At 34.8% G+C, this 16,139-nt stretch overlaps 1 protein-coding gene across 1 annotated transcript in view; it reads left to right on the top strand.

Annotated features, from left to right (window-relative positions):
- Positions 1-10,605: 10,605 nt before the first annotated feature.
- Positions 10,606-16,139, top strand: part of LOC130585041 (coiled-coil domain-containing protein 102B-like) — an 18,429-nt gene continuing 12,895 nt past the window's right edge. Inside the window, exon 1 of the mRNA XM_057385364.1 lies at positions 10,606-10,666. The gene's annotated coding sequence lies outside the window, so the exon portion shown is untranslated. The remainder of the gene's footprint in view (positions 10,667-16,139) is intronic.

Genomic DNA, 16,139 nt, shown 5'->3' with positions numbered 1-16,139 from the left:
ATCTCTTAAATCTGTTTCTTTAGTTGTGGGACTGTTGACAAGTAGATCACTCATGTTCAGGGTTGCCAGCAGATATACTTAGCTGAAGACAAACTTGTACGCTTTACATTCAGCAGCAGTGATTCTCACTGCCTGATGAATAAAAGCAAATACTGACAAATCTAACAGAAAGCAGCAYTGTTTCTTTTCCTTAAGGAAAATATTATTCTATCTGGTGTTCTGACAGCAGAATTACAGTTGCTCTTCTAAACATCACGTACATTAGACAAAATTTTCACTTGCTTGGGAAGTTTCTTGTTTTGCTTATTGGAAAACTCAAAAGACAATTTCTGTCTCACTTGGTCCTGTCATTCCTTCACAATACTGTCTACATTTCAATTTGTTTTAGCACAGAAAGATAGACAAGATAAATTATCACTAAATCTTTTCATTGTAGTAAATTAAATTGTTGCAATACAATAATATATCAAAATACCAGAGAAGTATAATGTTGGGGTTTTCTRGTTTAAAACTTATATTTTCATTTCTTACCACCTTTCTGTCTTTATTAGYTCTCTTGTAGGATGGGCAGAGAGAAGAAAAACAAACAACTGGGCAGGAAAGTGCAATAGGAGCTGTGTATTGARTATTTCTTAGTCTTCAGAGACATATCACAAGCAACCATTTTATAAAGATCCTTTGATCTTTGTAGGTGTACAAATATGATTGCAAATCTCCTTAAGCATTTCTGTAAGACTTTTTGTCATTAATTTTATACTGACTTTTTTTGAGACTATATTACCTGGTAAATTTCACCTATAACTTAAACTTCTAAYACAAGACAAAGTCATACTTGGTGAAGACAATCCCTCACAATTGTGTTGGTCTTAGCCCAGCTCTGACAAGTGAAAAGCTGATCACCTGTTCAGGTTTAAACAGACCTGAGCTTTCAGTCCCTGTTTGTAGAACAGGAGAACTCAAGGCCCTAAGAGATTCAAGGCTCATCACTGTGATAGGCTGATGGTAGGCACCACCTGCATATAAAACTTAAATTATGAGTAATCTAAATATGCTTGAGTTAGTATTATATTAGCTTATAGATAGTTTCTGTTTCTAATTTGATATCTAAATTTGCCTGCATATTTCTTCTCTTTGTAAATTCCTTTTTTTTTTTGAGCATGTTTTTCATTAACAACAACTTTTAGTAATTGTTAAAGTTGAGTCCTCATAGCTAAATTAAGAGGGGTGGAGAACAGAACTCCTTTTGTGTTAGAAAATTATCTCTCTCAAGTCTAGGCAAGGAATGGAATGGAGGTTTAACAGAACAAGGAATGGAAAAGTCTCACCAAAGAACAATTCCTCACTGGATGCTTGCACTGTAAGACAAAACTGTGTTTCCTTGATTACTCGTAAAGATGCTGCTGTAAGGGTGAAAGAATCCTTATTTATAGATACTTTCATAAAAAAATGTGGTTGGTTTGCTTTAGTTTCCTCTCCTGCACACAAAATTTCCATAAATTATTCCCATCTTTATTTAATTGTCGCAAATATTAGATTGTGGGATTAAGTTACTAATACTTTATATTTTTAAATGAACCTTGTAGCTGCTCACATTATCTGTCTGAATTGCATTAATAAATGACGGATCCACAGAATGGTTTTAATTCTGTGTCCCTTTTGCTCTGCCCCTTTCTTCTCATTCAAATGAAATTCTATCAACTTCGGTCAAGTTACACAGTACAGAAAGTATTTCTTTGGCTTATCTGTGACAGGATCTTGGATATTGGAAAAGTTCATCCTTTCATTTCTGCTGGGCATTCCTGTRCTTAAGTATGATGGAAAGTCACTAAGAATAGAAAGAGAGAATTAGATTAAGCAGAATACATTAGAGAGTGGATAATCTGAAGCAGTACAAAATTGTGCTGAGCAGTTTGCTAAATTGTTGAAAAATGTGAAGAAGTTAAAYTTTAAAAGAAGATGCTGAGAGACAGTAAGTATATTTTAATGTATAGACATCAGCCTTACTATTTCTTTAGACATGATGAAGTCTGAAAAAACCTGAACACAGGTAAAATGACCTACTCCTTTCCAGTTAAAAAGTTGTACAACATGGCCAAATCTTTAGTCACAATATGGAAATCAAARTTTAGATTGAACTCTAGTTTCTCATTGATACGTTCCCATTGAACACAACTATTCAAAATAAAAATCAGTCAGTTCAGTAGCAGTCTTAATAATTTCTAGTGAAATGGATATTGTTTTCAGGCTAACCCATAGCAGTCCCTTGCGTATGTGTTAATTTTAGGGCTCTCAAAGGTACAGTTTAGAACAGCTTTAGAACCAAGGGGTTCCTCATTTATGACTGATTATGTGGAAGACTATTTTTTAGAATAGGTGTCCTGCAAGAAGTGTGGGTTATCTTAGGGGCACAGCATTTGTGACAATCTTGACTCAGATGTGTCACATTGTCTTCATGGGCCTTCACCKGTTCAGACCATTGCCACCAGGTAAACTTTGAAATGTTAATAAGTACGGCTGTGAGACTTTGTGGAACGAACCAGAAAAAAAAAATCATTGTACTTTTAAAAAGAGGATATTTAAAATAATAATWAAAAAATGGGGTCTTTAGATGAATGTCAGCTCTCTTTTACAGCCTCTTCTGGTTCATGCAGCCTGTTTGTGGCATACGAGAACATCCACAAATACTGTTCCTGCTGTCATAACGAAAAGTGATTTGCACCACAACTTTAATTCAAGACATCTGCCTGACACTCTGCCCAGACCAAAGCTTTTTTTTTTTTTTTTTTTTTTTTTTGCCTCCTTCCGTAATACTGTTGGAAGTAGATGTGTCTCTTTTTGGTACTCTCTTACATTGCATATAACAGTCTTAGGTGATTATTAGTGTTTGTTTTGAAGCTGTGATTAATTTTTCTTACATTAAAACATATAGTAAAAGTTTGCAAGAAGAGGTTTTTGCAAACCAAACCAACCAAAATTGCACTTATTCTATCCAAAACATAAAAAGAGGGAAATGCTTGATTTCCTATATGTAAATGTGTTCTGGGTTCCAATTTTCTTTTAATCCTGGGTAAGGACAACTGATTTAATCAAGATAATCACAGGAGTGTGGAAAAAGATCTTAAGTACTTTCTTGCTTTTTACATCCTCTTTAACTGCTGTTGACCTATAAGTGGTACTAAGACACTAATTTTCAACATCTGTATGCTGCTGATGTTCATCTTCATTTTGGACTACAGGAAAAAAATCAGGAACACATCTTTCTTCGGATGTTATTTATAATCCAATGATCCAAAGACCTAATTATTACAGCTTCTTTTCTGCAATAGATCCAGATGGAGTTCAGATATTTAAATCTAAATAAAACATTATTTTTATTAATAACATAGAACCTTCCATCTTGCCAAATTTTGTYGCTTAAAATGCTGAAGATACAAGATGTTTTTGTTATTGAGAATGGCAGCCTTAAAGAGAGATAGTGTTTCATGTAGAAGTGAATAAACCATTGCTTTTTAATTCAATAACTGTTTCTAGAGTGATGAAGGATTTTGTGGCAGTCATGGTTGCTGTTTGAATGTTGAATACCAGCAGTAATGCTATCCTAGTAAAAGAATTTATATCAGAAAGGAAAATGATAAATGTTCATTTACTGTGAAAAACTGCAAATAATAGGGTTTTTTTTCAGAATGGGGTAGGCAGTGTTTGTAGTACTTAATTAGGCATTTTTCCTGCTTTAGGTATGGTCAGATGATACCTTAGTTATATCACACTGCTGTTACAATCACTGATGTAGAGCAGGGATGTTCTTGTGGAAGACACTGTAATTCTTAGGATACAGGAGAGGAGGAAAATTATTAATACTTATTATTAGCACTTATATTCCAAGAATGCAAAGTGGCATCTCATCCTGCAGCCTTCCCAACAGGATGCTGGAAGAGACACAGGCTTCTTGTACACTTGGTTGCAGTATTTGTCAACTTTAAAAAAAAAAAAAACCAAAACCCCAAAACACCAATTTGTTTTATATTTAATACCTGAGGAGGAAAAATTGCAAAACCTAAGCATATGAAAGATTCATCAAGAAATATATTTCCCCTAAAGTTATGAGGCTTCACAATTTTTATTTTAGCATGGGAGTTTTTGCATTTTTCATCAGAAATATTTGTAGAAATTACTTGATTTCTTTTATAAGAATGTGTTGATTGGTATGATTTATTCAAAGTCATATTTTAGTGTTCGAAGGTTATGAACTGAAAAATCATGTTAAGTCTGTGCCTTCTTCCACCCACCTCTACAAGTCTTTCTAATCTGTGCATTTCTGGACAAATCTAGAAACCACAGCAGCAACACACCTGTGCACAGTTAGTAAAATATTTGGAAGTGTGGCTTCTCCTTACACTTGGGTTATGCTGAAGACCAAGAATAACCATATTTTTGATTTAATTCCTTTTAGTTTTTCATATCAAAATATGAGATGAGAAGCAACTTTTTTCTTTCATTAAAAAAAAAGAAAATGTTTAATTTATTTTTAATTTGTTTTTAGATTCTTCTAAATTATGTTGCTGGTATTTCAATAGTACCTTACTTCAAYATGCAACTGTAGCCATAAATATATTTATATGCTTTTTTATCAGATGTGCCACTAATTTTTTAAATTATGCTTTTCCATCAGATATACCACTAATTTGTAATGATATTTTTATTGAGACTTTACTTGAAAATAACTTCGCTCACTTACTTATAAAGTATGAAAAGGTTTAACATTTATGTAAGCATTCAGTAGAAAATAATATGTATATCACAAAAGGAGATCAGTCRTTCTTGCCTTTTTGCTTCTGTTTCTCATCTTGAAGYTGATRGAGTGATCCTCTTGCAAGTTCCACRACTTCTTTTAARAGWCATAGAATAGTTTGGGTTGGAAGGGRCATTTAAAGGCCATCTAGTGTAACCTCCCCCCAGCAATGAGCAGGGACRTCTTCMACTGGATCAGCTGACTCAGAGTRCCACGCAARCTGACATTGAAGGTTTCCAGTGGTTTGGCATCCACCACCTCTCCAGGGACTCTCTTCCAGTGTTTCATCACCCTCAATGCAAAAAACCCCTTCTTTCTTATACTTAATCTAAACGGATCCTCCTTCGGTTTCAAACCATCGCCCCTTGCCCTGTCACCAATGCCCTTGTAAAAATAACCAATTGGTAAGGAGACACCTGGAATAAAATCGGGAACACAAAAAGTACCTAAAGTGGCTAGTCTTGATTTTATTTTATTTTCTTAAACAGAGAACACTGAAATTCTGGTGCCATGTGGAAATAACTTCCAGTGCAGAGGAATCACCAAATTTAGGGCCTATTTTTATCACCTGCTCTACTAATAATTTTTGTTGAGTATTAGTTCTGTCACGCTGAGGCTTTTTGAAGTATATGTCGCTATAATAAGCAATCCATTTTCAGGTGTTATGTGTTAATTTTCATTAAAGAGTGCAATGAACAACAGAAAGTGAAGCTTATATTTACAGAGAATCTTTGGACTTGTAAGTAATTTTACCACAACTTTGCTTGCCACATATTTGCTACCACAATATGCGCTTAGAAATATTAATAGCCCAACATGTCAAATGTAATACATAGTTATTTCTTGTTTCACTTCTAATAAGCAAAAAGAAGCTCAATCACCAGCATAGATCTGTACAAGATAAATTGTCTACATTTATCTGCTATCACTGTTTGCACTTGTGAATCAAATTAACTTACACAGGTGAAGCTAGAACTAATAGAAACTGTTAAAAAACTAAAAAACTGAGCAAAATATTAGCCCTAGATAAAATTCTTCCTATTATATTTTGTCACTATGCTAGGATAAAACTAAGATTTTTTTTTTTAAAGACTGCTATTCGATGTTGCTTTTAAGTTTTATGTTCTGTTTTAAAGTTACTTAGCTAGGAGTGAGGTATTACATGCATAAATAGCTTTATCCATWAAATCCTGCCTGCATGGAGCCTACTCAGGTGGATTGACTCTGGCTGGACACTAGATGCCAACCAAGGCCAATRTATCATTTCCCTTTGCAGCTGGACAGGGGAGAGAATGAAATGTTCATGAATGCAATGAAAATGTTCATGAACGCAATGAAAGGTTCATGAGTTAAGGACAGGCAGAGCTCACTCAGCAAATTGCTGCCAGGGTAAAAGAGTCTCGGGGAAATTATTTTAGTTTCTCTCCAACCAAATCAGAATAACATAATAAGAAGTGAAATTAAATTTTTAAAATATCTTACCCCCACGCCTCCCTTCTTCTTAATACTAACTATTCTTGAATTTTTTGTGTCCTTCCCCCAAGCAGCACAGGGGGACATGAAATGGGGGCTGCTGTCAGTTCATCATGCATTGTTTCTGCTGCTCCTTCCTTCCCAGGAGGAGGACTCCTCACACTCTTCTCCAGCTCCAGTATGGGGCTCCTCCCATGGGAGACAGATCTCCATGAACTTCTCCAAGATGAGTCCTTCCATTGGCTGCAGTTTGTGACAAATTGTTCCAGTGTCAGTGTTTTCTGCAGGCTGCAGTCCTGCAGGAACAGGCTGCTCCAGAGTGGATCCCCTGTGGGGTCACGAGTCCTGCCAGCAAACCTTTTCCACCATGGGCTCCTCTCTCCACAGGRCCACAGGTCCTGCCAAGATCCTGCCGCAGTCCATGGTTTCCCCTGTGTCACAGCCTCCCTTGGGCATCCACCACTCCAACACTGGGTTCCCCACAGTCTAGAGATGGATCTCTGATCCACTATGGACTGTTATGGGCTGCGGGAGCACAGCTTGCTCACCATGGTCTGCACCACAGGCTGCAGGACAATCTCTGATTTAGTAATTGGAGCACCTCCTGTGTCTCCTACTGACCCTGCTGTCTGCAGGGCTGTTTCTCTCACATATTCTCACTCCTCTCTTCAGCAATTGCTGTTGTGCAGGGTGGGGTTTTTTTCCCTTACCCACATTATTCCAGAAGTCCTACCACCATCACTGATGGGCTTAGCCACAGTCAGCAATGGGTCCATCTTGGCTCTTGCTGAAGTTTCTGGCAGCTTCCAACAGAAGCCATCCCTGTAGGGCTCCTCTCCACATGCACACTATCTAAACCTTATGAAAGCAAAGCTTTGCTAAGATTGCTTGGCTGGAATGTGCTAGAACTTAAAAGAAAATTGGAGTAGAATGTTATCTCTTTCTTCCATTTCTAATTTTAGAGTGAGATTCTAGAAAATAATTTATCTCTGTCTTTTTGCTAGATTTTCTARCAAATGGAACCACATTATGTTTTCCCACAACAAGTTTGGTGGAGTCTCAGTTTTGGTCTTTTAGTTTAATTGATTTATCTCTTCTGTAGCTATTTCTATCTTCACAGGTTTGCTTTTTTTGTTATATAAGTTTGGTCTTTGCCCAATGCTGCAGCAGAAATAGGATTCAAAGTTGTAGGGCTTTTTTGCCTCTATTTTCTCCTTCTTCATGCCTTGAAGGTACCCTCTACATCAAATTGTCCTTTCTGGGTCTTCATCACCTGAGGGAGAGTGTCTGGGTTGAGCTACAATAAAGGATGACTTCCTATCCTTATATATTGAAATCCAATGTGATGTTTATTTTTTCACTTGTATGAAATTGTGTGGAATAATATGAAATAGTAAGATTAACAATTATTTCCATCAACAAAAAAGAACTGGCATATGTATGTGTTTTTTTAGAATACTTGAGGAAGTCCAGTTTCAAAAGGTTACAATTTTAGTGCTTCATACCCTCTCTATTTTCCAATTTCAATAGTAGGAATGTTCCATTTTATTGCCATTTGTATTTGAAGTGCTTTATTGTTTTTGGCTTGAATGATAATTTCTTATATCTGCTAAGGAAATTGCATCAACACAGTAAATATTGTAAACTTCCATGTTTTGAGAAAAACTTGCTCTAACTTTCCTCTGAGACAAATTATTTAATCTTCTTCATTGGCTCAGTAATCCTGAAAAGGATCAGGTCTCTTCCTTTGTGACCCCAAAGGGATGAGTCTTGACATTTAAAAATTCAAAATTTGGCTTTCATGTTTTCTTAATGTTTCTCTATGGAACTTGGAAAAAGCAGGTCAGGCATGCTGCCAAGGTGCAAATGTACTCAAAGAGAAGGGAATCTATTCCACTCTAATCAGGAGAGCAACAGCACAATTGACAACTGAGGCCATACATGAAAACATATGTTCTAGATTATTGATGCTGTCTATAGTCTTTATCTTATTCTCTCAGTACCATTTTCTTACATAAATAATGACCAGAGTATCATTCCCTTAATGATCACGTGCAAGTTCTTGATAGGAAGTAAGAATTGTGTACATACATGGAGACCTCCAGGGAGACAATTCTGTATTTGATGGTCAYATGCTGACAAACTTGCATGTTGACAATATCTGTTCTGCAGTGACACAATGGTCAATGGTTAAATGAGAATAAAAAGGAAGAATATATTTGCAAATAAAGATATGAAAATAGCATGGTAACTTCTCAAATTTACAGTATTTTTTTAAATGCAATTTCGATGCACCTTTAACAATGGCATAAAATCCAGATTCCTCCAAGAATTGCGGATTACAACAGAATGCAACAGAATAGAAGCTGAGTTTTGTTTATAGTTTTACTATTTATTATTGGTCYATTATGTATTTTTGTGCCTTTTTTCTTGAAGACTACAATTTTCCTTCCCAAAAGATAGTTAAATGACACTTCCAGGAGTACTAGTTCCTTCACATGCTGTAATGACACTTTTTGCTCTGTGTTTATTTGTTTTTTAATAATAAAATCTCTGTTATAGATCTTCACTTGCGAGGACATTTTTATTGTGATTGAAGTTACTTCCCTTCCTTTCAAACAAAATAAATGTCCATCAATTTCTTTAGAAACTGAGAATTTGTTTGAATATGGACAATGGAACAGCCTTCTTGGATGTGTTTGGCAATGGTAGCAAGTGAAGAATGGTGGAAAGTGAATCTCCTGAAAGGCTTGAAATGTGAGTAGCTAGAAGTCTAAGTTATGATGTGTATATAACTTGATTTTTAAAATGTGCAGAGATTTCCTTCAKTATGGGTAGTGGAATGTAGCCAGAGAGTACTCTAGTGGGAGATGGGATCTCTGCAGTTGCTAAAGAAGCCATGCAAGATGCATAAAGTAGCTGTTGCTTTATTTTGTTGTTTGGATTTGGGTTTCATTGGGCTGGGGTTTTTTCTTGTGTGTGTGTTTGTTTTTAATTTGATACAGACTTGTGGTTTCATTTTGTTGTGGTGTTAGGTTTGTTTGGGGTTTTTTCACTTCAGTTTGGAGTTGTTTTGTGTGGAGTCATTTTTTTGCTTTGGGTTTTCGGGGTTTTTTGCTTTGCTCTGTGGCTTTTATTTGTTTGGTTTGGGTTTTTAAAAGAAATGTATAGGGAGGTTTTTTTTTGACCTCTTTGTATTTTATCTTTTTGAAGACAATGTCTTTTGTCTTCTGACAATTGCATAGATTTTGCGAGTCACAGAAGAGTGGGAGGATTTGCTTGTTCATTTCCCTAAAATAAATTGTAAAACAAAATTTAAAAATCCAAGTGTCAGACAAGGGAAGAGTCATGCAGATGTAGCTACTATTCACAATGAAAAGAGTACCTGCTATAATGCTGCTAAAATTGGGATGTTAGCAGGGAAGTAGAGATATGTCCCTTGAAGCTAAAGGAAATCTGGCTTCTCAGTCTGAGATTGTGACATGGGAGTTGTCAGTATTCTATACATTATGAGGGATTTCTTTAAATGAGAAATATTCAGCTTTTCACAGCTCTGACAAATCATTCCAGCTGTGTCTGACTATATCAATTTAATGTCTTGAGGACCTGCCAATTAGGTGGCATGTGATGCCAGGCTTGGGACAGTGGTGTCATTCTTTGCCATGTTGGTAACAAAAATGTTGKAGCTTGTATTCCTGAAAGAAATATTTCTTACCTTCTATTTTAATATGTAACTATAAATTTTACTCCAAAAAGATCTTTACAAAGTTTTGGGGATTTTCCATGACTTCTCTTGCCATGGACTTTTCATCKCTGTGATAATCTAGAATATTAAATTTTTCATAGATTATTTCCAAGAGCCCCTGGTTAATTGCTGAGTTGATTATTAAAATACATGTATTTTCAAGGTGATATCATATAGCTGAGTGAAAAAAKTAGTATTATTATAGGTTATTTAAAACTCAGGAGGTATAGTAGGAGCAAGCAGTGACATAAGAATGCACYCAATTTGGTTGAGTACTACAACCTCTACTTAAGTACTGTGATTCAAACAACTAATTTCATCTTATACATAATATTTGGGGGACTGGGGACACATTCTTCAGTTTAGAAAGGGAGCATTAAAAACTGAACAAAGTAATATTTAGTGAAGAACAGCATGGCAAARAGTTTTATTTTGTATAAATGACTTGTACACTTAAAAGCAAAATGTGGTTTTAGTTTTGATAATGCCTGACCAATGAGAATCTTTTTCAAGTCACTGTGGAGTGGCCTTAATGCTGTAAATAATCCAATTGGCCAAGTCCCAGTACAGTGCAGATGAGAAAAGGATGCAGGAAATTCTGTTGTTTACACATGTGTCTGTTACACTGAGAAGCAAGAGGAGCCCAGAAAACTCAGAGGGTAAGGGRTCTTAAGCTTGTGGGTTTAATGTTTAATTTTTATCAATCTCTTCAGGAACAGAGTATGATTTACTATCATGCTGATGGTAAGGAGGAAAACAATATGAAATGCCCAGCAAAAGTACTGAAGATCAGAAAACATTATTTGATCTATATGGCTAAGTTATATGTAGCTAGATTTTTCTCTTTGATGTGTTTTGTTACTGTTGTGTAGTATTACTTTGAGCATCCCATTCAACATAACTTRTTTTTCAAATGTAGTAGAATTCTTATTTACCATAACCAGGTAAGTTTTTTTAAATTTTCTAAGTGACAGTTTGTTAAATAATTATTTCTTAGTTTTGATTTAAAGATTAGTGTAAATGTAGAATTTTCACAGATTACACTATTTTACTATTGAAAGCCTTTTTTATATTACTTTGCCAAATGCATATTCAATGACATAAACTGCTAAAACTTTGGTACCTTTTAGTGGGTATTGACATTATGGACAATATCATGAAAATATTGTTATGAGTTTGCAGAAGTTCATACTGCATTTTTTTTTTGTTGGAAAGCAGTGTTTTCCCACTGTTTCTATTTTCATAAGTTATGCAACTCAATAATGAGTTGTATAATCCTAACTTCCTTCAGAAAATACCTGAAGGTGGGATAAGAAAAAGTGTGTTCTTAGTTGTATTGTTATTATTCTGATGCAATGAAATATATTTTTTGATACTATGATTTGTTGATGCTGAACAAAGATATTCAGTCTGTCATTATTTTAAAGGCAATTTTAAAGGATGGTGTGAGGCACTGTGCATCATCCTTCAGCAATCAAAACCAAGGGTCAAATTTCGAAAGCAATGTTGATAGGTTTAATAAGCAAATGTAGCAAACAGTACCAATAGACTTCCTCCTGAGTATCCAGATAGTTGCATTTTGTTTGTGATGCTTAAAAACATTTTATGAAGCAGACTCTGCTATAAATTATCATTTAGCTAGACTCCTTGTTCTTGGTTTAGATTTCCTGTGATAGAAAATTTACTTTTCTGTTTCTGAATGAAGTTCTTTGCATAATAAAGTGAAGATAAATGGATTTCCAAAATGTATTTCATATCATCAATAGAACTAGTCATATCACTTCCAGAGGGGTCTACAAAAAATAGTGAAAAATGTAAAATTATATGTCTGTGGGTGTTTTTTTTTATGTAGCCACTTTTGAATTGAGGCCACCCTTTCACCTTAAATGTAAAATACGAATGTTAACCTTGGGTAAATGTTAAAAAGAAATCATTTGAAAATGAATACTTTCAAGAAGCTGTTATTGAACAGGCTTAAATCAATGTAATTTACTCCAATGCTGAGAGGGGTAGATATTCAGAATCATTTGAAGTGTAAAAATTTGGTATTCATGTAATCATAGATTCATAGATTTGTTTGGGGTGGAAGGGTGGAAGGGACCTTAAAGATCATCTGGTCCCAGTGCCACCACCACAGACAGGGAACCTCCCAGTGGAGCARGTTGATAAGGGCCCCATCCAACCTGGACTCGAACATTTCTAGAGATGGGACATCCACAACTCCCTGGGGCATCCTGTTTAAATGTCTCACCTACTCTATTCACTCCTATTCTCCTTCTAATGCATAAAATGATCTTTAATTGACTGGTTTATTATTCTCCAGAATAATTAAAATTATTCTCCCTGAACAGCTTGATTCTCTGCTCATGCTGATTAAGTAATCTAGGTCTGATTTATATTGGGTTAAATGTGGTTTTTTGCAAACCAGTTCTTATTCATTGTCAATGATATTACTAGAGGAATACGAGGAAGGAACTGTCAAGGAAGTTCCTATTGTTTTGATTTTTTTTTTTTTCATGTATTTTCAGTTGCCTTGAAGGTTTCTCTATAACTTTTGTAGGTATCCATTTTTGCTAAAGGGAGTCAACTTCCCTTCAGCCAGGCTGAGTAATCACCACTTATACAAATTCTTCTCTTTAAGTGGAGCTACAGTGGCCTACAGTGAGTGGGCACTGAGAGAATAAGCAGAGATGTTTCTCTATGAATTTAGGTGATGTCTCGGATACCACAGATGATACTTTATGATTTATTTCATTTATGTGACCATTCAAGTAACTGTGGAATCCTGGTTAAAGTCACAATTAGTTAACAAAAAAGAAAAAAGATGGATTATTCCTTAGTTCATTTCCCTCCAGGATGATTTAGTGGAGTTGGAGTCATCACAGGATACTATCTTACAGCATTAAATCTCACAAAGCAGTCCCTGAGCTCTTGAAAGACATGAGATGGTGTTAAAATACTAGACTGGTTAGAGAAAAATAAGAATAATTACATATAAATGTCCAAATTGGCATCTTTTTGTAAGGAATATATTTTTAAGAYTTAATTATAGAAGATATGGATTCTAAAGCTGTTCTGATAAAACTGAAAACATCTCTGCATAACAGAATTGTTCATTCTGATACAAATATATCAGAGTACTTGAACAAGCCAAAGGGATATGCTCTGACCCAGAGAAAACAAAATATTCATGAGTGCTCTTACTTGTCTACTCRTGTGGGTGGGAAAATCACTTGTTTCTAGACCCTGAGTAAAGTTTTGAAGAAAAATTGTTTTGTGTCCTAATAAGCATTGGAATGTTTTATGTCTTCATCAGAAAAAAATCATCAGATATCTGTGATTAATTTTCCCTACTCCCAATGTTATGAAATTTCTTTTAAAAGTAGGTCATGTTTTGAATAGGAAAACATCATAAATGATTTCAGCTCTAACAAGACAATTCTTGATCTCTCATATCATAAAGCATATGGTTTTAAGTTACTGTCAAGAGTTTTAAAACCCTAAAGAATTTTTCAACATATAAGCAGGGCTTAGAAACTTAACTTTTTCAGGAATATGCAATTACATCTTCACAGTTTATTAAAAATTAAATTAAATTAAATTAAAACAAAGGAAAAAAACCAACAAAAAAAATCCAAACCAAAACCAAGACAACAACAAACCAAAACAAAATGCCACCACCGCTCCACCTCAGTGTTTTTTTTTTTGTTTTTATTTTTGTTTTTTTTTTTTAAGTAAGGAAAAAAGCCTGTAAATGAAAGTGAAGCTGTCCAGTTCAAAGTCACTTTCCAAATAAGTAACATGGAAGTTAGAAATATGGTACAAACTCTAGAAAATGAAATTGTGATGATTTTGTCTAAATAATGAAGTTTCTYTATACATTTAAATGACCTCTACTGTTTGCATGAACATGTTTTAGTATTGCATCTGACCTAAYTCTTGTTCAGTAAATTGTCCTTCAGAATGGTTAACCTGTCTTCAGTTTCTTTTTTTAATATTCTTTTGAGGCTGAAAGAAACCTGGCTGAATTGACCTGCAAACCCATCTGAAAAATGTGGTAAAAATCCCACAGATCTGTGAAATCCTCAGTTGCATTTGRGAGTAGTTGAGCCTCCTCAACTATTTTCAATAAGAAATTTCAATGGCACTCACAAAGAGGTGAATTTGGCTTTTAAACAAAAGTAAATGAAACGTTAAATAGTAGAGCACTAATATTATGAAAAGCTGGGAAAGGGAAAGGAAATTAATCCTTGAGAATTCAACCCGATACAATGATCTGTAGTTCTGAATAGTGTGCTGTAAGCTTATTTATAGCTTACTTGCAAATATTTATGTTTCATATATCTTAAATTGTTTAACTAATGCCCTGGATGAAAATCACCAGCTGAACGAGATGTTTTTAGCTTTAGTTGTCTTGAGTTTTAAATTACAGCTGGCTTTATGGCTTGTAAATTTTAGATTTCTGAGACCAATTATGAATTACATACTCAAAGGAATTATTAACCTTGTGGATGATWTATGTCTTGGGTATTATTTCCCTACATTTCTGTAGTCTTCCCTCCTGAAAAGTTCAGAGGAAATCCATGGCAGACTCTCTTTTGTGTCATGTTWAAGGGCTGCCTGTCAGTGTGAACAAGGCGGTGCCTGTCTGTATCCTGTAATAACACACCGACAACTCTCATGGAGCTGAGTCTTTGGAGATTCTCTGCTGTTGACTGACAATTGGTTGGCTTGTAACTAAGCTGAGTGGTGCAAGAAGCTATTTGCTTATCCTCCTTGTTCCCAATAAAGGGGTTTATGACCCTGTTAGTGCTGCAGCTCATTTCAGTGTGCATTAAAAAAGTTTGTCACACTAAAACACTCACTGAAACTAACTTACTCTGCTTTCTGTGGAAACAGAAAAGGAAGAGTCATGCACTTGGTTATTTTTAGTCCTAGCTGTGGAACTGCTGAAAAACAAACCAACCAAAAAAAAAAAAAAAAAAAAAAACCAACAGATACCATTTTAATGTGATTAAGAGCAACTGTTGTTGTGCCTGAAGAACAAGATGCCTATAGGCGTTTCTGTAAATCAAGGAAGAATTCACTTGTATCTTTAGCCATAAGCTTTAAAAAAAGATAGTATAGCACACTGGTATGAACTAAGGTGAATACTATTTTTCTGAAACAATTACCTCTTTCAAGTGTGAACAACAGATTACTATTGTTCTAAAGAAATCTCTTGATGCTATTCAGAAGATACCTATTAGACCAGATGTAGATGTTTAAYGGATATGAATTAATTTGTATGAATCACTGCCTTATTTTAAATGCACTCTGAATCTGTTCTCAATTGAAGTTATTATTAATATTCTGATTCATAATCTGTCTTTCCTAATAATAATTCAGACAATGCATTCCATGGAGATTTCTAATCTTCWCATAGAATCAATGAGATTAGATTAAAATTTAGGGGAGTCGGCTACATATTAACMAGAAGATTACGCTAGGTTTTGTAAACTTGTTTGTGAGTGGTTTACTCTGAAAGAATCGAAAACTTTGACAGTTCATACCTATCCTAACTACCTAGGAAGTTTATTTTGCCTCTTTTTTTTTTATTAATCATATCTGAATGAAAAGTGATAGTCAAATTACAAAGGAGAGTTAGCCGAGCAAACTGACTCAAATTTAGTTGGATTATGCTTGATATATCTTCTTTCTAATACTTAGTTCTTTTTGAAACTGTCTGGAAAAGTTGGTTTCACACACATTCCCTTCCCTCCCTGCATAATCTGATTATACAATATGTTTTTTCAAGTGAAGTGGCTGAGGAATGGGTATCAGTACTACAGACCTGAAAGTATAAAAATTATGGSTGAAATATGAAGGTTTGTAATCAAACAAAACATTCTTGGGGAAATGAATTTACTGTAAATTATATTTAAAGCAGTACTTAAGAGCTTCCTTTGGCCTTATGGGTAGTAATGACAACATCTCTGTGTACAAATATTTATGTTACTCATATTTAACCCTAAGGATTTCAATACAACTTCAAAGATGTGAAGAAACATCAGCTTTTTGCTGTAAAAGACTTTGAAAGATATTGCAAAGATTACATATCTTGTGTTAACCACAAGACCTAAATCAGAGTAA

Source organism: Malurus melanocephalus, unplaced genomic scaffold (assembly GCF_030028575.1).
Source record: "Malurus melanocephalus ecotype Western Australia unplaced genomic scaffold, MMel_1.1 scaffold_817, whole genome shotgun sequence".
NCBI classification, from domain to species: Eukaryota; Metazoa; Chordata; class Aves; order Passeriformes; family Maluridae; genus Malurus; species Malurus melanocephalus.
This window is presented reverse-complemented; position numbering and strand designations above follow the sequence as displayed.